We start from the raw sequence: 25,019 nt of genomic DNA, 5'->3' as shown, positions 1-25,019 counted from the left end.
AGGTGGAACCGGTCTTATTTATACTCCTGTCATATCTAGTGTCTGGCGTTCCCTTTGCTATGGAGGTGTGCGTGTGTGTGGTGTCATCATGCCAAGATCGAAAGAGTTCTGTAAGGTCTTCGGAAAAAAGGTTGGGTGGCTGTGGATCAGGTGGTAGAGTGGGTTGTCACTAATCGTAGCGTTGGCGGTTCGATTCCCGGCCCACGTGACTCCACATGCCGAAATGTCCTTGGGCAAGACACTGAACCCCAAGTTGCTCCCCATGGCAAGTTAGCGCCTTGCACGGCAGCTCTGCTACCACTGGTGTGTGAGTGTGTGTGAATGGGTGAATGAGAGAGTGTAAAGCGCTTTGGTGTATGATGTGATGTTCTTTAATCAACAAGTAGCTGTGGAACTGAGCTGAGGAGTAAAACACTTCCGGATGTGCTGTTCCAGGAAAATGACCAACTTTAGCATCACACCCCCAACACAGCCGGTCAAGTTTTATTTCTTACTTAACTACTGACCATCAAGTTAACCTGTCATGTAGCAGTACTCTGCCACCCAATGAGACTAGTAAATAATATCACAACACCATCAAGCTAATATCACAAACCAAGATAAAACGCAGGCTGTTGCTGTGACATTAAAAATGTATTACTGGCACATGGTGGAAAATATACTCCTCACTGGTCAACACGATCAGTACTCAGTACTGACCTCGAACAGGAACAATCAGTCTCAAGGAATGACACGCTCTCTAGCACATTAATTATCGGCATGTAAAAATAACAGGCTGTGGCAAACATCTTTTTAAATGGAATGAACTAATTAACAGCTATGATTTTACATGCACGTTCCATTGAGAAATTCAGTTCTGCACCCAGACAGTGGGTGCTTAATGGCATGCCATGACCTTTGCTCCTGCTCCTTAGAGATCAGCGGCTAAGGCGAACACAAACCCACATTCACCAGGAGCTCCTCTGACATTTGATCACTAGAGAATCCTCTCCTTGTAATTAAAACTCTGCTCAGTTATTACTGAGGCTCCCTTCGTATTTGAAATACACTGAAACATGCATGTTTAGTGACAGTGTCACAAGGCTAGGCTCCGCGTTAATGTTCAAAGTGATTTTCTTCAGGAACTAGAAGTTTCCAGAGGAGTCCATCCTGTGTAGAAGCTGTGTGGATAATTAAAGAACAAAATGGGCCTGCTATAAAAACAGAAACCTCCTTGACCCGGCCGGTCTAAAACCTTCCACTTTTTTGTCTTGAGGAAGTCCTTTGTTGTGTTGGCAGTGTGTTTAGGGTCGTTGTCTTGCTGCATGGTGAAGTTGTTTTGCGGTTTGTTTGTTTTTTTTTCCTTCCCCCACAGCTCTCACAATGTTTCTGTCATCAACTGCTGTCGTTTTCATCGGCAGATCTTTCCGCATGGCCGTATGCACCATGGTCCGGACCACTGTGGGGTGCATAAATATGTGCCGCAAAGATCGTACAACGCAAAGATAACCGACCTTCTCAGGTGACTGCTTGCTTGAGTTGACCAATGAAATTGGCTGACCGCCCCGGGCTCTGCGCTTCATTGTGCTGGTCTATGTCAATAAACCGGGCAGGGTTTCGTTAAACAGTGGCCGTCCATCACGAGTGAATTAACTAGCTACCTGCCAGCTAACATTAATTCCATCCATCCAATGACATACTGATAATGATATGTTTTTCTTTCATATCAGTTTGTGTAGGTTGAAATGCATGTTAAAATGATGAGGAACCACTATATATTTGTATTTTCATTGTAGAATTATCCTAGCAGAGGCTGGGAACATCTGTAAATAAATATCAATTCACCCTGTGTTTAATTCCTTTACTGACACAGACGAAAATGACAAGACTTCATCAATTAATGCTCAGCTTTGCGAAGGGAAGCAACAGGGGACAAGATGAGACTGAGAGAAAAAGAAAAATAGAAGATGATGGAGATGGGAGAGGAAGAGCAGGTACTACCCACTGTGCCCAGAATATGATTAGCATTATGTTGTTTAACACAAACACAAACTGACCTGATCTGACTCAAACAGTGTAGGCCTAATTACTACAGAGATGGTAATTACAGTGAAGCCTATAGGTTCAATTTCATTTCATAAGTATAATGTCATAATCCACTATAGGACTATAGATATAATTTTGTATAAAACACATTTTTCCTACATTTATGTACTACTTGAGACACATTCTTATCAGTAAAATCCAAAATGACGCAAACTCAAAACACAAAGATTAAATAAAGGTGTTTTTGGTATTTTAACACTTTGGGAGGAGACACAAAGACAGGGACATACAGTGAATACAGAGGGGGAGAGAGAAGAAAGGGTAGAAGAGGAAGGAGAGAGAAACAAACAGAATTACTGTAAATCAGAGAGAGAAGAAGAGATGAGAAACAGGGAGCAGGTTACGGAGAGCAGAGGGATAGAAAAAGAGGCTGAGAGAAAGAGCACAGGAGACAGGAAGGAAAAGACTCGGAGAGACCACATAAGCAGAGTATAGTTATAGCTACTTGTCAGTTTGACTGAATCATATTGGTTTAATCCAAACCTCAATAACTGACAAATAAACATATAAATAACTTGGACCTAACGTGCATCTCCTGAAAGAAATGAAATAAATTTTTAAAAAACTCCTGTATGAGTTCGGTCAACATCAGTATGATAACAGAGGTGTGAACACAACCAGTCCATATTACACACATTGTTACTTTATAAGCCACAGTGGATATTTCCTGTCTGCTCCAGTTTAACACTCATCACTGTCCACTGCTTCTCCCTGCAGCCACAGTCAACATGACCTACATTTCCAAAACCCCATGTTTGTACTAAACATGAAGACACACAGAGTTTTGGGTCACCGTAGAAATACTTCATTGCCCTCTACGTGATTTAAAAAAAATCTTGCCATTATTTAGTCAATAGTTTGGCATGGAAAGCAGTACAAAAGTAGTGCTAGCTGTTTATCCTCAGCAAATACAACACTCAACAACTACAGCCTAAATTTAGGCTATTTTCACAACTAGTTCATTTGCTGAAGTTCACACCAGAGTTAGTTGGGGTTTTTTTGGTAACATCAAATTACAACGCAGCCCTCTCCAGGGTGTACTCCCAACACTGCCCAGCGTTTCAGATCCACCACCATCCTGACAAAGAAAAAGCACTTACTGAACATGAGGCAACTGCAAAGCACACCAAATTCTCTGATTAACTACCAGTTAGCAATCTGTCATTAATACTAATATTCCACTTATAGACCTTTTTTTTTTTAAAACAATTATAAAATACTAATACCCATAATTTTAGGTCAATAACAGTTTTTTATATATATTTCTACACACACTAGTTCACTGAGAAGATAAAAAATCCCCTGAAATGTGTTTAAACTATTTAAATGTAAAGAAGATGCAGTTACCTACACGTGTTGTAGAAATAAACATGTTCTTCAGTAAGACATGGTCTGTATCTTTTGGTACACAAATTGTTGTGCTGTCATTCACCTTCTCTGTGCTCATAATGTTTTTGCACAAATGTGGCAGTAGGCACGGGTCTAGCAGTGACTGCTTCCACTGTCTATTTAAGTGCAACTAGAGACAAGACGACAGATAGCGAAAATCAAACTCACTTTACTGAGCACAGGACCACCTAGCCACCTTCTCATCATTTTGGTGCAGATCATCATAAAACTGTTGCTCTTACCAGTAACAAACTGAGCTGGAGTTCACTTGGGTGAGGGCCAAGGCCCAGAATTTTGTGGTCTCTTAGGTCTAAGGGTGCTTTCCTAACCTATTAGCCTGTTTGCTTATTCAGAATCAGAGAGAAATTGCTGGTTTCTTGGCTACTTCATCTGGTTTGGTTTCACACTGCACATAATTAAACAAGCCAAAAAGAAAAAAGAAAAAGAAAGAAAAAACCATTGGCAGCAGGGAGCATAGGGCTGAAAACTTCTCGTAAAATTCTTTCATTCATAGGTCAGAAATACACCAAAGGAAACAGGTAAACAAAGCGCAGCCAGCAAAATTATAATAATAATAATAATCACCCAAACACTCAGAATAAATAACTAGTTTAAAAGGTTTTACACATCACATACACCATTTACTTTCTCTCTTTTCAGTTCAAATATGGAGAACGCATCTCATCCCTGGAGCTCTTGGCTTAGTTTGTGCATCACAGCTCAGTTGAGCAGAAATCCATAACACATTGTAACCAAAACATGCCAGAGTTTGCTTGGAGTTAGACTGAAACCACCGCTGTATCTCAATTCACCTACTTACACTATGCAGTAAAACTATGCACTCTTCTTGTGAAGAAAAAAAATACAGACATTTGACTGTTACAGCACAAAAAAGTATGCAAGTATGGGGCATACTAACATGTCATGTAACGGAAGAAAACCTCGTTTCCTGGTTACACACACTGCCACCATAAATAAACTCCTCATGCATTATAGCTTTTCTTCATTCATTATTCCTTAAATTATTTATCCTATATAATGTATCATTCCCTTAATTTATTCTTCCACATTTCATTCATACCTCTCTAAAATGTGTCCTTGAATTCAGCGAAGCAAACAAAACTCCTCCCTCGCACATGGAGTTGTGGGCAATATTAGCTGAAAAAGTGTCCACAGATCCACACTTCAAATACTCATACTTCAGACACCCATCTCAATATACTACGATTAGGGGCACACTGTTTCTAATCTTAGATTATGACCTCAGTCGCCATCGGATGGAGGTGTAATCGTCAAGTGACAGCAGGGAAAGGTGTGCAACCAAATTGCTCTAAGGCATGGGAGCATTTTATATTAAATGCCACGAAGAAGACGGGAACCTGCAAACTTTACAAAGCGGACCTGATGTGGTACGGAAGCATGACAGTGATGCGCGAGCACAAACTTATGTTTATATGCAAAATGCTCCACTGTGATCAAGGGGGTGGGGAAACGGATGTGTGTTGCTTAAAAGGTTTAGTTAAATTCAAGTTTATTGCCATTTTCTGCTACGCTGTCTTCGTGTGCTTGCAGTGCAACTTCTGTAGTTCTATTAGTAACGAGGCCGCGTTGCTCTCCACTCGTAACATAGACGCGGTGATAAACAGTGGGAGCGCAAGTAAGATCTGTAACGTTAAATTAAAACGGTACGATCAAAGTAAACATAACGGAGTAACAAAAACCACATATTGCACTGAAAGTGAGATTTTATTTAATGAGTGAGTGTAGTTTAATTATCAGTGTTTTATGTGCATCCATTAAAAAATGATCAGCCATCAGACTCCTCCATCTATATATATACACACACACACACACACACACACACATATATATATATATATATATAAATATATACACATACACACACATACATGTATATGTACACATATACACACACATACATAACATATTTACACATACACACAGTATGTCACAAAAGTAAGTACACCCCTCACATGTTTGTAAATATTTGATTAAATCTTTTCATGTGACAACACTGAAGAAATGACACTTTGCTACAATGTAAAGTAGTGAGTGTACAGCTTGTGTAACAGTGTAAATTTGCCGTCCCCTCAAAATAAGTCAACACACAGCCATTAATGTCTAAACCGCTGGCAACAAAAGTGAGTACACCCCTCAAGCACATGTACCTGTACCCCTCAAGTACAACCTCATGTCCCCTGATACGTCCCTCCACGGCCCCTCCGGACCTCTCTTCTTTGCCTGCTTGGCCTTTATGACCGTTCTCAGATCAGGCCTAGCAGCAGGCCGCGACTGTAGCCGCCCGGTTCCCCTGGCTGTCTGCGGGGGTTGTCGGGCTGCCATACCCACCTTCTGGGTCTCCCACGCACTAGTGCTGGCCCGGGCTCCACTCGTGGATGCCCGGGTGAACTCGAGACAACAGGGAAGGAACTGGCTGAATGCCGTCATATGTTGAGCTCACTCAGCAGGTCTGCTTGGTAGGCCTGCGACACTGTCATTGTCTGCAGTGACCCACAAGCAAGACTACTACTGCATAGGCCTTGCCCACCAATACCACGGCGGCCTTATACGGTGATTTGGATGCAAAGCCGGCCCCCCAATTACCTACCGGCGATGGAGAGAGGTAGCTCGCAAACGCCTCCTCCACCTTCAGCTTAGCTAAATAGCCATGCCGTTCATTCCCCACGATGGCTGATTAATCCAACATCGTGGGGTTATAAATACGGCTTATGCATGGTTTTCCCCCAGAAGCCTGATATTTTGTTATGTGCTTCTGGAAGACAGGGGAGTTTCTGCAGTGTGAGGGATTTACTTTCACTGGGGAGAAAAAGGCTCATCCAGCCTTAGTAATCACTTCAAACAGCTCTTTATATGCTGCTCTCAGTTTTTAGCACATCCTTCTGGCTCCTCGGAGTCAGAGAGGAATTATTACTATTATTTTTGTGTGTGTGTTTTTTTCACTTTTTTTCCCCCATTTGGCTTTCCATAGCGGAAGGAGTCGCCGTGACGTGAGCTCCAAAATCCAGCGGAGAGCCGAACCCGGAAGACAGAGCAAGAGATAGAGCAGCACCTTTTTTTTTTTTTTGACGTGGTTCACAGGTGCCATATTTATATCATGCGACGCACTTAATAGCCACGTCACCTGATCATGGCAGGCCTATAAATAGGCATGATTTTACCGGTCACGCGCGAGAGGCGCTTCCCATAGTGCTATGCTAAACACAACGTCGAAGTTCCCTTTGAAAGGGAACACAGTTTTCTACATTGTGCTGATTGATGACATAAGCAAAACATAAGCTTAATCAGTAGTAATTTTGTTTAACCTCAGGTCGGTAAGGAGATGATAATCTGACATGGAGAACACACTATGGCAAACAAACTATCTGTTAAAGAATTTAACCAAGATTTTATTGGGATCGTCTCATGCAGTGTAACAAGTAATAATCTGTAAATCGCACCATGTAAAATGAGCTGTACACGCTCTCAGTGCCTGCGTATGTGCAACACTAACTGGAAAGGTATAGACAGGAGGAGGACGTGGAATGATCAGAGCCATTTCTGACCAGTCTGGACTGTGTATTTTCCCCCACAAATTATACATCCACAGGCTAAAGCTGGGGTCCATAAACAAATTAATCATGCAATGATTTTGCAATGAATGGACATTTTAAGGAGTCCTAGTGTGTCTAAATAAAGCAACCACTGAATAATTCATGGTTTCAGCATGAGAAAGACATAAAATGAATTTAATTCCTGAAGGTTTTATTAGGCAAAAGAGAAGTTGTTTCATATAATACTGTGACGTATATATGACTGTATCTCAAACACAAAATGTGTTACGTGCATCTTTAAAATCATAATAGTCCACACCAAATATCAAAACGAAAGCAATGAAATGAACACGAAAAGGTCACAGCAGAAGGGCAAAAAGCCTAGAGCAAAGTACTTCATCGGTAATTCAGCTGTGTGTGGCAGCAGGGAGTGATCCAGCAGAAAGCACTATAAAGGCAGAACACTCTTCAGTACTGCGTGCTTTCAGCTCGATCCCTGTGGCCAAAAATGCAGTCCTGTTATGTAAGATACTCAAAATAGCCGACTGCCACCTTTTCACTGAAAAGCATTCATGCCTCAGTCAGAAAACCCGACAAGTATGAGAAATCTCTTGTGAGAACAAGCGCTCGGAGCACAGAGAGATACAGAAACGAATACAGAGAGCAGCACAAGTGGGAGTGTGAATACAGAAGGACACACAATGAGAGCAAACAATCCTGAATAATTCACTTTATTCCACAGCGTTGTTTGAATTCTCGAATCAGAAGGTGTGCATTTATTTCCTTTACGACACAGTTTGGGTGAATTCTCAAATAGGATTGGTCAGAAGGTGTGCGTTGTCCTGTATAACAGCAGCTCAGACAATAGCTCTGGCAGTAACATGCGGTTAGGTTTATATTAATGCGCTCCCTCTTATACATTACTGTTTCTATAGTAACAGACCATACACGGGGACTTGTACGACTGATGCTCCACATAATCCATGACTAACAGTGAATGCATTTTCTTTAATAAAGAAAAACATGTAATCGCTGAAGCGGTGGGGTTTCGGTTTGGAGACGTTTAGCGAAGGAGTCTCAAGAGTCAGCACTTTGTAACGGTCATGGTGTAAAGTTTCCCAGCATGGAAGTCTTCAGGACATAGGAGTTTAGACTTTCAAGTTGCTTTTTTTTTTTTTTTTTTTTTTTTGAAAGAGTGAGAAAATTAGATGCTGCTAAAAGAATGACTGCTCATCACGTAAGTGAGAACACGAACTAACTTGTCTCATGGACATTCCATAACATTAAATGTGAATATAAACAGTTAAAAAGTGCAATGTGACATTCATTGATAAATTAAACTTTGCAATCGACTGAAAATCGCTGTGGTATAAGAGGAATAACACACGCCAGACCGTGTGCTTCACGTCAAGCCATTTCATACCAGCCCAGTGTGGGTTATTTTCATATAACAGCGCGGTCTGTCTATAAGAATAATCTCATAGCAATACGCAAGTGTACAGAGCTGATGCATCAAATAATTATTATTCTATAAACAAAACTAATCTTGCAAACCGGTACTCTTATAGCTAGCTGTGATTGGGCTACTCAGTTCTGCTGGCTTACGATCGACATAGTCGCCACATCACATTTCTATATGAGCAGCTGAGAAGTGTGTTAACGTTACACTAACACTGCAGTAAACGATTCATTTCTAAAGCAAATCAAACAATGATGACTATTTTCTTGATAATAAATCTAAAAATGATTCCCTGTTCCAACAACCGATTTAAATTGCAAATATGATTCGACACTTTAAACGTCATAAGAACACTTATATTTTAAGCTTCAAATGGATCATGTTCATCTCGTTCTCTCTCTTTTTCTACGTACGTATTAAATCAGTAACATGCATGTAGACACGTTACATTACCATGAATCTGAACACACCACTATTAAACAGGCTAAACTTAATCCCATCTCGTTAAAAGATGACGTATCTACACTAGAGTTTCATATATTTACAGCTATGACCAGGCCATCATAATATCAAGCTCCTTCCATCACACGGCAGTCTCTTTCTCTTACCTTACAGCAGTCTCTTTCTCAGAGTACACAGCAACCCCCGTTTAATAACAACACTCCCACGTTAGCGATGTTTATCCAGAAAGAAGACTGTTTAACTATTTTTTTCTTTTCTATCAGCCATGTTCTTTGGGGGTTTTTTTCCCCCACTTCAATTAACCTTTTATTAACTTCAATTCCATCTGACCATACGTCTTATCATTTGAGCAAAGAGCCCACATGCATTGCGAGTTAAATCAGCCAGCCTATTTATTGAGACTAACAGAAAATAAATAATATATCTCATAACAGTGCGTAATGACATATTTCTTAATACTTGTGACAACTGGACTGATTGGAAAAAAAATTCCACACAAGAAAAGGCCGTGTGTATGTCTAAATGCAATTATTAAACTGTTTGGTTAAAAAAATAATAATAATAATAAACTACTAGCTAGATATTAGTGCATTATTTGTTAACAGTACTGCTCTGTAGAAGTCGGCATATTGTAAAGATCACAGCTATATATAATTCTTACATTATCATCGTCATCTAATCTAAAATCTAAAAGCATAAGACTGGCAATATATTCTATATAATCTTTCAAATTTTCCTCATCACAGTATTGTGCGACGGTAATATATTGCCACATACTGACGATTTCCAGCTGATGTGCCATCAGTGTTAAAGCCAAAGTGCCTTTGAAGTGAGATTGAAAGTTTGCATGTCGCACACCAGGCCAGCTACATGCAGCAAGCAACAGGGAGTGTGAGGGTACAACCTGCAGCCTTCCCACACAAACATTACCAACTGACTGCATTACTAGAGATTACCGTTGGGGTAACCAGACGCGAGGTCACTTGATCTGCAAATCTCCTCTTTTGTTTCCTTTATTTATTCTGCAGATTAATATTAAAAATATCAAAGACTGATTTTGTTTGCTAAGATTTTGAAATGTTTCTGGGACACCAGAGACTTTATGAAAAGCTATACTTATAGCTGCTACAGATATACCTACTGCTGCTACACTACCAAATAGTTCACAGTTTACGGCCCATGTTCATTGTCCTGGTCTGTGCATTTGTTGTCCTGCACTAGTCTCACACAACACTTATGTTTTGTACCATGGTCCTAGAGAAACAACATTTAGTTCAAATGTATACGAGCATGTATACGGTATCGAAAAACCCACTTGACTTGAGTCACATTCAGACGAACCACATTTAAATTAATAAGGTACATGCTAATTTGAGTCTTTTGCATTATATTGACATATTGCATAGGAATTCAGCAATAAAAATTAACAACTTTAACCATCCATCTACTGCCACTAAACAAACTAGTGTTGGTATCTCAACTTACACACACACACACACACACACACACACACACACACACACGCACACACACACACACACACACACACTAGTGTAGACTGTTACTGAGTACTAACACTAGCCGGGTTTCCAAATAGGAATTTAAAAAACTCTCATGTTGCCTTTAAACCAACTGACAGCTCCGTTTTGTGAACCAGCCTCCTGGATTTTCTAGATTAGTAAATACTTTTGAATGAAAGGTCAGAGTTTTCAAGGTCACAGTTAATATTTGATAGAGGAAGACGTTTCAGCTCGGACATCTAGTGGATGTTGCATTTAAATCTTCTGGACGATACATAGCCGATTGTGATCAATTCCACTCATGGTGCCGCTGGTTCTGTATGCACACACGAAGTCATGTGTAACGCATAAACCCCCTCTGCTTCACATCACAACACCCTACACTGATAAGCCAGTGCAAGGAATATTCCTTTGGTTTTAGTCACTTACATTACACGTACACATATAAGTGACGTAATAAAATGTTCAAATGTTACAGTAGTTCTACATTATAAATCTGGAATTTAAATAAATAAATAAATGTAGAATGGTCAAGACTTTGGATCAGAGAAAATTCATAACGTCCATTTGGGTTCGTTTGCCCAAAAAGTTTGGGGACCCCTGGATTACCGAGACTAGAGCTAGATTACATCCAGTGTCTTAAAGAAAGAAGTCATAACTAACAGAAGGAAATCTGTTCCTGGTGTCAGGTTAATTTCAAGCCTTTTACCTGTGTAAACTACACCTAAAAATTTAATCAGGAAGTCACGGACATGTTTGTGTGCTCTGTGTGCCCCCCAGGGATCTCTCAATTTCACCATATGCAGTACCAGCAATTCCAAATAAACAGGTGCTCAACTGGGACAACTCCATTTAATATGACATTAAAATAGTGACCAGAAAAGAGCCTCAATGACTCTACAAGATTAGCATCAGCAAGACGGTGTGTACGTCTAGTCATGTGATCTCTCTTTAAAGGTTAGATATGTAAGGAATAAAAAACACAACGGGGCATAATGTTATAGGAAAGTAATCTGCGATGTGGCAGTGTACTACATTATAACAGCTATAAACAGCCACGCTATTTTTCCTTTCTCAACGTTAACAAGACAAAGAACAGCTAGTCATGTTACCGAAAAAAAAAAAATTCCTTGTCCTGAAGACTTCAGAAATTCCATAAATGTGAAATAAATGTCACCTTACAGAAAGCTTTCTCTGTTGTTGTTTTAAACAACACTCTTTATCCATGTATTATAAAGCCCTGAGTGAATTACAGCCAGCACTAGTGTTAGAGATGTGCTGTTAGAGAAGCTTAATCAACTCCTGACCAATTATACTTGAGGGTTCAACAGCACTGTGGTGTAACTGTATATATTAGGGCTGCAACAACTAATCAATAAAATCGATAATAAAAATAATCGAGGAATTTCGTTAAGGATGAGTTGGGTCCGTGACGTCACTGTGGATAACCCGATCAGTGACGTCACTTCACGATGGTGAAAAACACATTGCTATGAATAAAACACATCTTAAAAACAGTGGAGGTCAGAGCGTGAGCTAATGCTGCGGGAAAAGTGCACGATCCAAGTTGTCCAAAACATGAGAATGTTTTATATTAAGCGCTTTAAGCAAACTCGTAAGTGTATTAACGTGACTTGTCGTGTCGGATGCTGCGACAGATGCATGTGCTGTTTAATGTGTTCCAGACATGTTTTCTTCAGCACAGAAATGACATTTTTACGTTTATATCCTTATCTGTAAATGTTAAAAATTCACACCAGCATTTCCATTTTACATAAAAGTCTCGTCCTGACACCAAGCGAGTCTCGTTAAACTTCACTGAACGAGCACGAGTCCACGCCTGCGCTTCAGTCAAACAGCGCACAATAGAAAGGAAGCGCAGTATCTGACTAAAATATTCATTTTGATCAAATATCTTGTTTGATGCTATATTTAGCTATAGAGGGTGTGCACGTGACGTCACGGTAGCCGGAACTCGCCGCGGTCACACCCACTGAATGGCAAAAAGACATTAGTGTAGGCAGCATTAGTGTACAGCGTGAATTCCATGAAAACACCATTTAAAATGGGAAAAAGCTGTTGAGATCGACTGTACTAACAGATTCAACAAGAATCCTGAGCTATCTTTTTACAGAGTGCCAAAAAACACAGAAAGGAGAGGTAAACGGTGCGTCATCCCGCATCCTCACTCCAGACATGACTGCAAACATCAGCGCTGCTACATGAACATGTCTCTCCAAGTCCTGCCATACGTGTACCTATCAAAACTGTCCCCGTCTTCTCTGCAGCTATCCAAGGTTTCAATGGGGGCTCATTCATTCTCTGACTGTGTTTTACCTTCACAAATATATAACATTAGTAAGTGGAAGCAGTGTTAGCCACAAACAAATTAAGACAAGCCTCCTTACCGTTTACCAGATAAAATAAAAATATTTGTACATACCTGCCCACATACAACCAGAGTGTTTAAAGGTGTTCTTGTAACTTTAATTTCTCCAACAAATCCCACCTTGAAGTAGGACCAAGCGTCAAGGCTCTCGTATGCCTTCAGGCTTTTGCTGGTGTGTTTCCCCGGCATCGAAATCAGGTACATATAAACGTCAGGAAAAACGATTTCTGGCCACATGCCAATGTCCATGGACCACAGGTTGTTAGGCAAGTTATAAGGGTCACTGTAGAGTCCAACTACCTTCACTTCAAGCTGATAATCATTAGCTATACTAGCATTTTCGCAGCTTCCCCTATTAAAACCAGCCGTTTTACTGGATGTTTTGGCACTCAGTCTGGGTGAGGAGGCCGTGTTCCGGCGGGAAAGTGACGTCAGTGCATACCCTCTCTATTTAGAAACAAAAGTAATTGTGTTTTTCATGAGAGCAGTAACTGTAATGGGGTAATAACATGTAATTGTATATAAGAAGTGTCATACATTTACAGAATAAACTAACACGTTACTGTGTTCAGAGGAGCGAATGTGTGTTACTGCAGAACATTCTCTCTTACTCGTTAACACTTAGTCTGTGCTTTTGGTGTTTTTACATTTTAACTTCTGTGTTTTAACTTCTGCTTTAAAGTTAAGACAATTAGTTGTTTTTTTATTTTCAAAATATAATTTATTTTAATGTATGTATGTATAGCATAGCTCACAGATACATTTAATACCATTTCCATTGCTTTACGGTTTGAAGGACAACATTGAGCAGAATGTGCAAGAACATTCTGTAAAAAAATACAGAAAATAATAATTGACCTTTTAATCCAACTAATCGATTGATCAAATAAATGATTGACATATATATATATCAATCACACACACACAGCCATAGCAAAATGTTTGCAGAAAATATATTTGTATGGAATTACCCCTTACTGTTTTCCCTCAGTCGTTATATAGCCGTCTGCCCACAACAGTTATCCATCAAAAAACTTGCTTGTAGCAAAGAGAAAGACAGAAGAGTAAACATGTAAAAGCCACTTTATAAGTAAAGAACACTAAATAAATGTCAACATCCCAGATACCACAGAATCCAGGACTACTACATATGAGTACAACCACATTCTATACAGCCATCAGAACACACACACACACGTGCACACACAGTGAACGATGATCAAGGATCAACACCCATCAAAAAGTGCATATTAACGGACAACACCAAACAGCTGATTGGCCTATTAATCTTAACTAGGGATGCATTATAAGTATCCAATATTGTGCACATTTACTCGTAGAAAAATCTCTGATGGCACGTGATGCTATGTGACAGAAGCCTAGTGTACGTTGCAGTGCTACTGAACAGACGACATGAAATGACAGCGATCTGAGCATATTTAATTACTGCAATCCAAAAATAAAAACAAACAAAAAAAAAATTGCACTACACTCCATTGCAACCCTACTCGATCCAAAGCAACTAATGTAGCTAGCTAATGCACTTCAATTAAAATTAACTCACTAACATTATAAAAAGCAAGCTTAGTAACCTATGTGCACTGTTAAAAGCATAAACAGAGCTAAGTGAACTAATCCATGACGTCCCTGATTGATTAATACCAAGTAGGTTACTCATTGAGGTAATGGTAACGGTATTCCGCATCACTGAGTACCAAAAACATGCATTCCTACCGAGTCTGAAAAAATTGTAATGATGCATCCATACCCCTAATCATCAACCTATCTAAAATTCATTCAAATTAAACAACTTCACATGTAATGATGGCAAAAAATATATACACACTCACATAATTGTGGTTAAAAATGCACTGAGACACAGACACAAGTGCAGCACTTTGTCCAGACCAAAAGGATTACTATCAAGTGAAACCAATAATAATAGGGCTATTTTAAGCAGTCGTGTGTCACACTCATATAAAATCGGCCTGATTGTGCATCCTCCATGCTCATCCATTTGGATGAGCACGCATACGCGGTTGCCCGGGTGATGGAGATGACCATCTGTGAGGCGGCTGGGACAGAGGGAGTGAGTCACATCTCCCAAATAACAACACGCACACACACAAACGCACGCACACACACAAACGCGCACACACACACACACAAACGCGCGCACATACACAAACGCGCGCATGCACACGCTCTCACTCCTACACACTTCTGCTAAGAAATACATAAGTAGGAGATAAACATGCAAGCAAAAAGAAAAATTATGCAACAGTCTGGGCTACGCCCTAGTAATGAGTTATACTGCGCTGTATAAATGACCGACCCCAAGAAAGGATCACAGAACTTCTATTTAACTTATAGAAGTTAAGATGCAAGCTTTTATTAGGACATTGCCTCACATTATCCTACTTACATTAGTGAATACTCTTTTACTGTGGGGAGTAAAACACCATTTAGAGAATTTACTTTCCAATCTAAGAATAGCTTTTTGTTAAATGTCTAAATGCTGTATGTTTCTCTCTGCAGAACCAAGTGTGTTGCATGACTTTGCAGGATGGAGTCTTGTTATGGACCAATTTTCTTCGATTTCCACCATAACTTTTCAGTCAGATTGAGACAGAGCCTGTTTTCTGGTCCCCGAGTTGATATGCTTTATCTGAAGAAAAGCGTTCAATTCTTTGCTCTGTGGCAAGATGCATTACCATCCAGAAAAATGACTTAATAACCACCAAACCTATTTTCTATCGATGGAATGAGAAGAGTGTCCACTTTGTACATGTGCGCATTGACTGTTGAGGTAATGATTGCCATCTCCCCTGGTCCTTTACGTGACATGCAAATATGCCTACTGTAGCCTTCTTTTCTTCTGTTTAGGTGTTAGTGCTGGTTTTCGCTTGGCTTTTCTATATGTAAATCCCATTTCATTCAAACGATTATTTTCAGTTCTGATACGATCATTGACTCCTGTTTCCTCCCATTTGTTTTTCATTTGTTCTGTTGTGCATTTTCTATTTTCAAGGTATATTGCTTTGAGTTTCCTATCCTGATGATTCAACATCTTCCTTGGTCTACCCGTATGATTTACTTTCATAACCTTCCCATTTTGTTTATACCTGCACCAAATTTTAGACACAGTTGACTGGGAACAACCAACATCGTTTGCCAACCTCCGTGTTGGTTTTCCTTCTTGTAATCCTTTCCATTGTTACAGTTGGCAACTCTCTTGTTGGGGCCATGTTTCCTTTCAATTAGCCAAAACCTCCTAAAGGTCTGTAAGCACTCTCTCAAGTGCAGACTAATTTGTATTTTTAGACTTGTGCGGGTATTTGTTTTAGGAATGCAAATTACAAGGTGATCCCATATTTTTCATCTACTTGACAATATTTAAAATATTTATTTAATTAATTAAAATAATTTTCTTTTATTTGTTTGAGGTATGTTTCACGATTTTGTTATGTTTCAAGATTTGAGGTATTGATGGACGAAAATGTCATATACTGAAATAGGATTTCTTTCACTCATACCAAAAGAATACCAGGTCAATTCATGTCCAGAGGGCTCTCAGGGACCTGAAGGTGTTTAAAAACTACAACACACACACATACACAAAGGGAAAGAGAGAGAAAACTTGGTTTCTCTCTGGCAGACAGCACTGGCAGGGCTGCTGGACACACCAACAGCCAGCTGGAAATGCGGGATCTCTGCCACACCATTCTTCATCACAGCATAACCACTGCCATCCCCACTCTCAGCTTTTTCTCAGTGTGTCAGCTTTTTGCAAAAACACTTTAAATCTGTCATTACACTTCCACAAAATCCCAAAATATTTTAAACCACCAGTCCTGCTTTGGAGAAAGGAATCAATAGCTATGTTTCTCTCTCTTTTCTTCTATAACAAGAAAGTTTAGCTTAAACAGCACCAACTCTCATGCAAAAATATCATTATGCTTTCATAATTAAAACACCTGTTGATATGGAAACTAAATGTGGTACTTAGCCAGAAAACAAGTCACTTTCTTCTAGTTCATAATAACCCTAGATAAAGAATGTTTTATATGTCCTGCTTTTTTGGTGCGACAACCATAATTACATTGCGCAGACACGCCCTTCTCTAATTTATACAGAGATTACACGCTTTTCACCAATACAAAATTTCATGTGTTAAACCTCCTATGAACAATTTACAAATAAATCAATTCCTATATAGCTTGATAACATTACAGACCATAACGGTTATGTGGAAAAAAAATAAGTACTCCCCCAGGAAATTGTTGGCTTTTTTGACATATTTACACAAGCAAACATTTGATCATCTTTGAAACAGTGCCTATTAGTAAAGATGATATAATAGAACAAAACCACAAGGAAAATTAACTTTTTTAATTATTTATACAACAGAAATACCAATAGAAGTGATCTTCGTATGTGGAAGAAGTAAGTACACCCTTGGCCTCTGAAGCTAGTGCTGCTCCCTTTAACAGAAATAACTATTTGGAGGTGTTTTGGATAATTGTCCACCTTTGACTAGGCCAGCGGTGGCCAATCTTATCCGGAAAGGGCCGGTGTGGGTGCAGGTTTTCATTCCAACCAAGCAGGAGGCACACCTGATTCCACCCGTTTCATCAGTTGATCTTGGCTTTCAATAGATTCAGGTGTGGCTTCTGCTTGGTTGGAATGAAAACCTGCACACACACCGGCCCTTTCCGGATAAAATTGCCCACCCCTGGACTAGGCTATTCTATAACCCTCCATTTCTTCTATTTGAGACGTTCCTTGGTGGATTTGCTAGTGTGCTTAGGATCATTTCCTGTTGAAAGGTCCACTTTCAGTTCAACTTCAACTTTTGGACAGATGGCCTCACATTATCTTTTTCATAGTTTAATCAATGAACGCAAGCTGTCCAGTCCCTGAGGCAGCGAAGCAACCCCGAACCATAACATTTCCACCACCGTGCTTCACAGTTGGTATAAGGTGCTTCTCCTGAAAAGCTGTCTTTGCTCTGCGCCAAACATGTCTGCTATTACTGTGGCCAACTGGTACCCAATCTTGAACATCTGATTCTAATTTTATGGATTTTGAGGTGTGATAAATGTAGGGATGTACTTACTTTTTCCATGTGACTGATCTGTTTTTTGTTAATCTAAATTGTGAAAATTACTACAACAGGTCAATTTTATGTGTCAGTTGATAGAGTGCATGAACTTAACTAACAGGATCAAATGCTTGCATGTCCAAATATATATATAAAAAAAAAAGTCAACAATTTCCACAGGGTGTACTTATTTTTTCACATGACTGTATATGTCTGGAAATTGTATTCCCATCCAAATAGTACTCTACCAAAGCAAAATACAAATTAGGTTGCTTTACCTGGTCCGTGCTTATAAATTATCCACCATGTCCATGTCTTCTAACGTAATACCAGAGAACGTCTCTCTTTATTTTTTTGCTATACATTGAAGACATCTGGGTTTGAGATCAAAAAATTAATACGAGACGACAGATCAGAATTTCAGCTTTCATTTCCTGATATTTACATTTAGATGCGTCAAACAACTTGGAACCTGGCGTCTTTCGTTTGAACTCACCCATTTTTCAAGTGATCAAAAATATTGGAACACGTGAGTGACTGTTGTTTCCTGTTAGATTGACTGTTTAAACTAACGGCTCTGAATGTCTGCTCTTCGTTTGAGCCCTGGGTCTCACCTGTGAAGATTGCATTTGTTGTTAAAAAGGATAAACCCACATGAAGACCAGAGAGCCTTCTATTCGAGAAAAGCAAGTCATTCTGAAGCTGAGAAAAAAAATAGAAAATGTCTCAGATCATATACCCATGTGACACAAACATCCAGGGCTGTAGAAAACACAACCCACTAGAAACACACTCCTGTAGAAACACACTCCTGTTGTAATTTTACTGCAGTCAGGATTTTATCACTGAGGAGACATGCAAAATAATTTATTACAGATGTCCCTCTGATCAAGTAATCCAATCTGAATGGATCCGAGAGAGGAAACTGGAACCATACAGAATCGCTCCAGATCCTCCAGGGTTCTCGGTCCTCTCTTCTTCAGCTCACTCCACAGGTTTTCAATGTGGTTTAGGTCAGAAAACTGAAATGACCATGGCAAAAGCTTGATTCTGTGTCATTGAACCACTTTGTGTGGATCTGAAAGCTTGTTCTGAATCATTGTCCTGCTGGAACACCCAGTTGTGGCTTCTTGGCAGACGAAGTCAGACTGCCATTTATAAAATCTCCTAGTACTGCATGGAGTCCATGATGCCACGTATACAAACAAGGTTCTTAGTTTCTATAGAGAGAAAACAACCCCACTGATCCTCTACCATAGTTAACAAAGAAGATCAGGTTCTTTTCTGTATAGCCATCCTTCTTTTTAACCCAAAAGTGCTTGTTGTGAAAAACTCTATTTTTGCCTCAACTGAGCATACTAGTGTACCAAAGGAAAACGGAAAAAAAAATGGAAACAACAGATAACTCAGAGTTACTTATGGTGAGGGAATGACATTGCATCCTGTTGGAAAACTCTCAAATTTGCCATGTTGGCTATTGTAAGCTTAAAGTTATCTTAAGATCTTACCACCTATTGTTACAACCGCTGCATTCAAAACAAAAACAGCCCCAGAGAGTCTAGACTGTTACGACAGGAATAAAAATGTAGTCGAAATGACACTAGGGTACAAAACTATTTCAGTTTTTAAAAATAAGACATTAAGTTAATGTCTTAATTTAAAAAAAAAAAAAAAAAGAACAGTGGGTTTTTTGCACTCAGTAATCTGTGCTTAGTTTAATTGTTGATAAGAGCACATGACATGCTGGACAGAAATCTTCAGTTGCTATTGAACCATAAACCTAAAAAAATGGTTAGAAAATACCATAAACACAACCCACAGTCACTGCTCTTTACATCACCGAACACATCACTCTGTCTGGAATCAGGTGTGTAACTAAAAGAAAAGCTGTTTGCAGAACCCAGTAGCCAAAAAGTCAAGTACATAGCCATGCAATCTCTAAAGTAAAACTTTGAAATTAGAATGGGGTGTACTGAAGCGCTCAGGGACTTTAAACATGGCGGTGTTGTAGAATGCCACCTTTGCCAGTCAGTTCGTGAAATTTCTGTCCTGCTAGATCTGCCCTGTTAACTGTAAGCACTATTATTGTGAGGGGAAGCGTACAGGAGCAACAACAGCTCAGCCACGAAGAAACAGACCACACAAACTCACAGAGGGTGGCTACAAGTGCTGAAGTGCGTCACACGTGAAAAATCATCGATCCTCTGTTGCATCACTGCATCAGCTGGAGTCAAGAGCAGTAGAGATGTGTTCTCTGGAGTGAATATTCATACTGCACTATCCTGCGTATTCTGGGTGCATCAGACAAATCTGGGTTTGGAAGATGGCAGGAGAGAATGCCACCTAACCGATGGATGCACAAAAAGCACAGAATTAAACTACAGTCCTAAATTAATATATATTCTGGTGTGTGTCTGTGTGTATTGGGTTCTTTTCTGTTTTGGACAAACAGTTCTGTAACATTTTAGTCTGAAGTTTATATTTGTTACACTCAGTGTGTGGATTTTATTTTACATAAATAAAAAAATGGTACTGAAAGTCCCCTGCCATCAGATTATTCAAATAAATAAATAAATAAATAAATAAATAAATAAATAAATCATCGGCCAACTAATCGATTATGAAAATAATCGTTAGTGCCAGCAGTAAAATTTGGTGCAGGAGGGATAATGGACTGGGGCTGTTTTTTTTCATGGTTTGGGCCCCTTAGTTCAAGTGATCACTTACCGTCCACTTTAATAGGAACACCTCAACACTTGTTCATTTATGCACTTAGCCAATCAACCTATCATGTGGCAGCAGCACAATGCATAAAATCATGCAGATAAAGGCCAAGAGTTTCAGTTAATGTTCACATCAAACATCAGAATGGGGAAATCACTGTGACTTTAAGCGTGGCGTGGTTGTTGGTGCCAGATGGGCTGGTTTGAGTGTTTCAGAAACTGCCGATCTAGGATTTTCAAAGAACATGTGATATTTTTTTTTCTTCTAATATTCAACTGTGCAGTTTGGGTGAGTCTGTGCCCAAGATAGCCTCATATTCTTCCTCTTGGTTGACAGGAGTGGAACCCAATGTGGTCTTCTGCTGTTGTAACCCATCCAGCTCAAGGTTCAGCACTTTGTGCATGCTGAGGTGCTTTTTGCCCACCACCGTTGTAAAGAGTGATTATTTGAGTTTCTAATCTGGCAGCTCAAACTAATCCGGCCAATTTTCTCTGACCTCTCTTATCAACAAGGTCTTTCCACCTACAGAACAATCAAAATGTACAATCAAAACAATTGCTTTTTATAAAATTAACTGGAATCAAATGGCCAATGAAAGCACTGCACCTTCTTGTATTAATCACAGACCAAATAAAAAAAAACAAAAACCTAAAAGTCTGTGAGCACAGGGAATAACTTTAGTCAGCTAGTACACTAGCTGATTTGGGAGAATTTTAGGTCTGCTATTTTCCCTGAAGACTATTCTAACCTCAAATTACATCAGCATTAAATATTAACACTGTACTCCTACATAATTTACCATCAACACACTCAAATGACTCAGCCTTTACAAAGAAGAGACAGCCATGTTATGGTCATTTACATGAGAATGTGTGTATGTGAGTGTGTGTGTGTGTGTGTGTGGGGGGGGGGGGGGGCGGGGTGTCACTAAGACACGGTCATTAAGTTTCACTTACTGTAATTTTACAATGTTGAATGTTCTAATTAAGTGAAACTTAAGGAACTTCTACAAAGCTTACTGTGGCTGTACCGAAAAAGCACTGAATCAAGACGCCACCATATCGTATCATAGCATATTTGAATTTTGTGCATCATTACACCCCTAGTACAAAGTACCTAGTACTTCTAAACCTAAATCTAAAACAGGAAAAAAAATCTGAAACAGGAGCAACGCTAGGACAGTCATGCCATGATGATTTGGAGGTCGCTTTACCAATCTGCCAGCTCCTTCACAGTGTAACTCTAGATGCGTTATCAGCAGAGTACATATATGCTGGAGTCTTGCTATCAGACAAGGCATTCAAATTACAGCTGTGCCACACATCTGGCATGTGTATATAACCACATACCATGCACACCCTCAGTGACGCTTTATAAAACACTCCGATTGCAGTTATTTGGGATATTTGAGGCAGTTTTCAGGCAGACTAAAACCCTAGGAGGGTATGTCATTACGACACAGATGGTGAAGCTCATCTCCACTTAGCCAGATCTCAATCGGACCACACTCATGTGATCCATCTTTCTCCCATTTACATTCGGAGTGACTAGAGCTACTGCTGCCCTGTACACATGGACATTTCCAACAGATGGTTTGCGTTTGAGCCATAGACAGCAAAGCTGGGAAGCAGCCAGCCAGAGAGGTGATTCATGACCAACCTTTCTTCATTAAAGGAAAAAAAAGTACAAATGTAGGCCAATCCTGTGTTATGGGCAAACAAGGCGAATAATTTGTGACTGGGAGGAACCTGATGTATGCTGTCATATAAGGAGCACATAAGTTAACAGAGTTGACTGTCTGATTTGAGTAGTAATTAGAGAGGACACCAAACAAATTTCCAGTATCGGTACCAGGCCGATATCAGCAGAAAATGAAGACTGTATATCCGAGGAATAAATAGCTAATCCTATCCAAGCCTGAAACAACCTAACATGCCATTATAACATGCTGTTTGTTTTTATGTTAGATTCAAGTTATGCAGGGATGTGTTATATTTTTTATACGGTTACGTTTTAGTTAGGGCTGCAACTAACAATTACTTTCATAATCGATTAGGCCAATTATTTTTTCGATTAATGGTTTGTGTATTTAAAATCAAATCCACAAACTGAGTGTTGCAAATATAAATTCAGACTAAAACTTTACACAACTGTTTGTCCAAAACAGAAAAGAACCCAACACACACACACGAATATATATTATTAATTTAGGATTGTAGTTTAATTCGGTGCTTTTTGTAAATCCATAAAAAAATAATGCATACATACTTATATATAATATAAATATAAACTAACTAAATAAGATATATAAATATAGATAGATAGATCGATAGCAAGCATTATTTTTTATGGATGCACAAAAAGCACAGAATTAAACTCCAGTCCTAAATGAATAATAAAAACTCACTTTCACTGCCCCTTGTGGTTTCCGTTACTCGCTGCCTTTAGACATATTATTTTACTTTTGATCGTAGTGTTTTAATGAGACATTTCAGATCTTACTCGCACTACACTCTGTATCAGTGCGTCTGCATCGCGCGTGAGGAGCAACGCATCCTCGTTACTAACACATCACTTCCGTTATAATAAACGACAGAATTTACACTGCAAGCGCACAAATACAGCATATAATGACAATAAACTGGAATTAAATTAAACCTTTTTAGCAACTCGCGACTGCATCACTGGCATGCTTCCGTGCTGCAGAAACTCTGCTTTATAAAGTTTATAAACCTTCTCCACGGTGTTTAATATAAAATGCACACCTGCCTTAGAGGACTTAGAGGTCACACACTTTCTTCCTCAGTCACGTGATGATTTCGCCTCCGTCTGATAAGGACTGAGGGCATGTTGAGAATAAAAGGTAAAGCTGACAGAAACAGTAAACTGAAGAAAGTCAGGGTCGGTGACTCTGAGGCTAAAACTAGCGGTGTAGCATTACGTGCGTGTGACGTCAGGAGCCGTCGACTCGGAAGTGGCTTATACTTCCGGATAGTAAAAACCCACTAGTGTTCCATTTGAGATGATATTACCTTTCTAACATTCACACACTAGACGGTAGAGTAGTCAGTGCACAGTGTAAGTGCACAGTACGTCATTTGGGACACAACTTATTTACTCTCCGAAGCGTGTTTTCTGAACAGAAGTAAAGCAATGAGTAAATCTCCCCCGTGCCGCGCGCAGACCGACTCATCCATAATGAGATTCGTTGACAACGATTTTCATAATCGACTATTATCGATTAGTTGTTGCAGCTCTAGTTTTAGTATTTTTGTGTTTTATGTATGTTAGGCTGGGGTGGGGGGTGGGGGGAGGGGGTACGTAGATTGTATAGCTTACAAACATGTCGAGTTCATGTGGTTTACTAATGAGCAAGTGCAACTTGTGCAGCCACAAACCCTACAACAAACACTCATAACAAATGGAAAAACAATCCATTTGTATTCAAAGACGTACAGTCCCCTGCAGAACTATCGGGACAGCAAGGTCAATTTTTTGTTTTTGCTGTAGACTGAAGACATTTGGGTTTGAGATCAAAAGATAAATATGAGAAGGGAGTTTAAAATTTCAGCTTTTATTTCCTGGTATTTATAGGCAAGCAGAAAATACTGGAACTTGTGAATGACAGGTGTTTCTTGTTACCCAGGCGTGTCCTGTTAGAATGATTAGTTAAACAATAAATCTAGTAGATCTGAACATCTACTCTTGGTTTTTCAGTTTCACCTGTGAAGACTGCATTTGTTGTTCAAAAGGATAAGCAAACATGAAGATCAGAGAGCTGTCTATGGGAGAGAAGCAAGCCAATTTGAATCTGAGGCTTTGCCAAAACATTCGGCATAACAAATACAACAATTTGTCCTGAAAAAGAGAGCCCACTGGTGTACTAAGCAACAGACACATGTATGTTTATGTATCATTTATCTCATTAAAGATAAAATTACAACAAAAGTTTGTTATATTTTTACATCTCTCGTTACCGATTTCCAAACAGGAATTTATCAAAGTCACTCTAGTCACGGCTGAATCGAACTTGGTCATATCGAGCACTACGTAGGTTCTAGAAAACAGTTATTTTACATCCTTAATAGGGTCCATGTTCAGTGCACAGGAAAGGCATTTGGAATACGGCCTGACCGTGTATTTGTACAGGACTTCAATAATACAACATTATTCCTGCGTGAAGGCGAGTGGAAGATGGCACCCACGTTGAGGAGGAGGCACTAAACTGCAGTGGAAAAGCAAGCAAGCAGATTGAGTCGTACCGCGCAGTGGAAAAATGGCTATTTTGTCTCCGCATGAAGTATGCTGAGGGTTT

At 39.5% G+C, this 25,019-nt stretch overlaps 1 protein-coding gene across 5 annotated transcripts in view; it reads right to left on the bottom strand.

Annotated features, from left to right (window-relative positions):
* The window catches only part of asap1b (ArfGAP with SH3 domain, ankyrin repeat and PH domain 1b), an 89,808-nt gene that overhangs the window by 55,079 nt on the left and 9,710 nt on the right, over nt 1-25,019 (bottom strand). The gene's annotated exons all lie outside the window — the stretch shown is intronic.

This window comes from Ictalurus furcatus, chromosome 23 (genome assembly GCF_023375685.1).
Source record: "Ictalurus furcatus strain D&B chromosome 23, Billie_1.0, whole genome shotgun sequence".
NCBI lineage: Eukaryota > Metazoa > Chordata > Actinopteri > Siluriformes > Ictaluridae > Ictalurus > Ictalurus furcatus.
The sequence above is the reverse complement of the archived record's forward strand: the minus strand, read 5'-3'. Positions and strand labels throughout refer to the sequence as shown.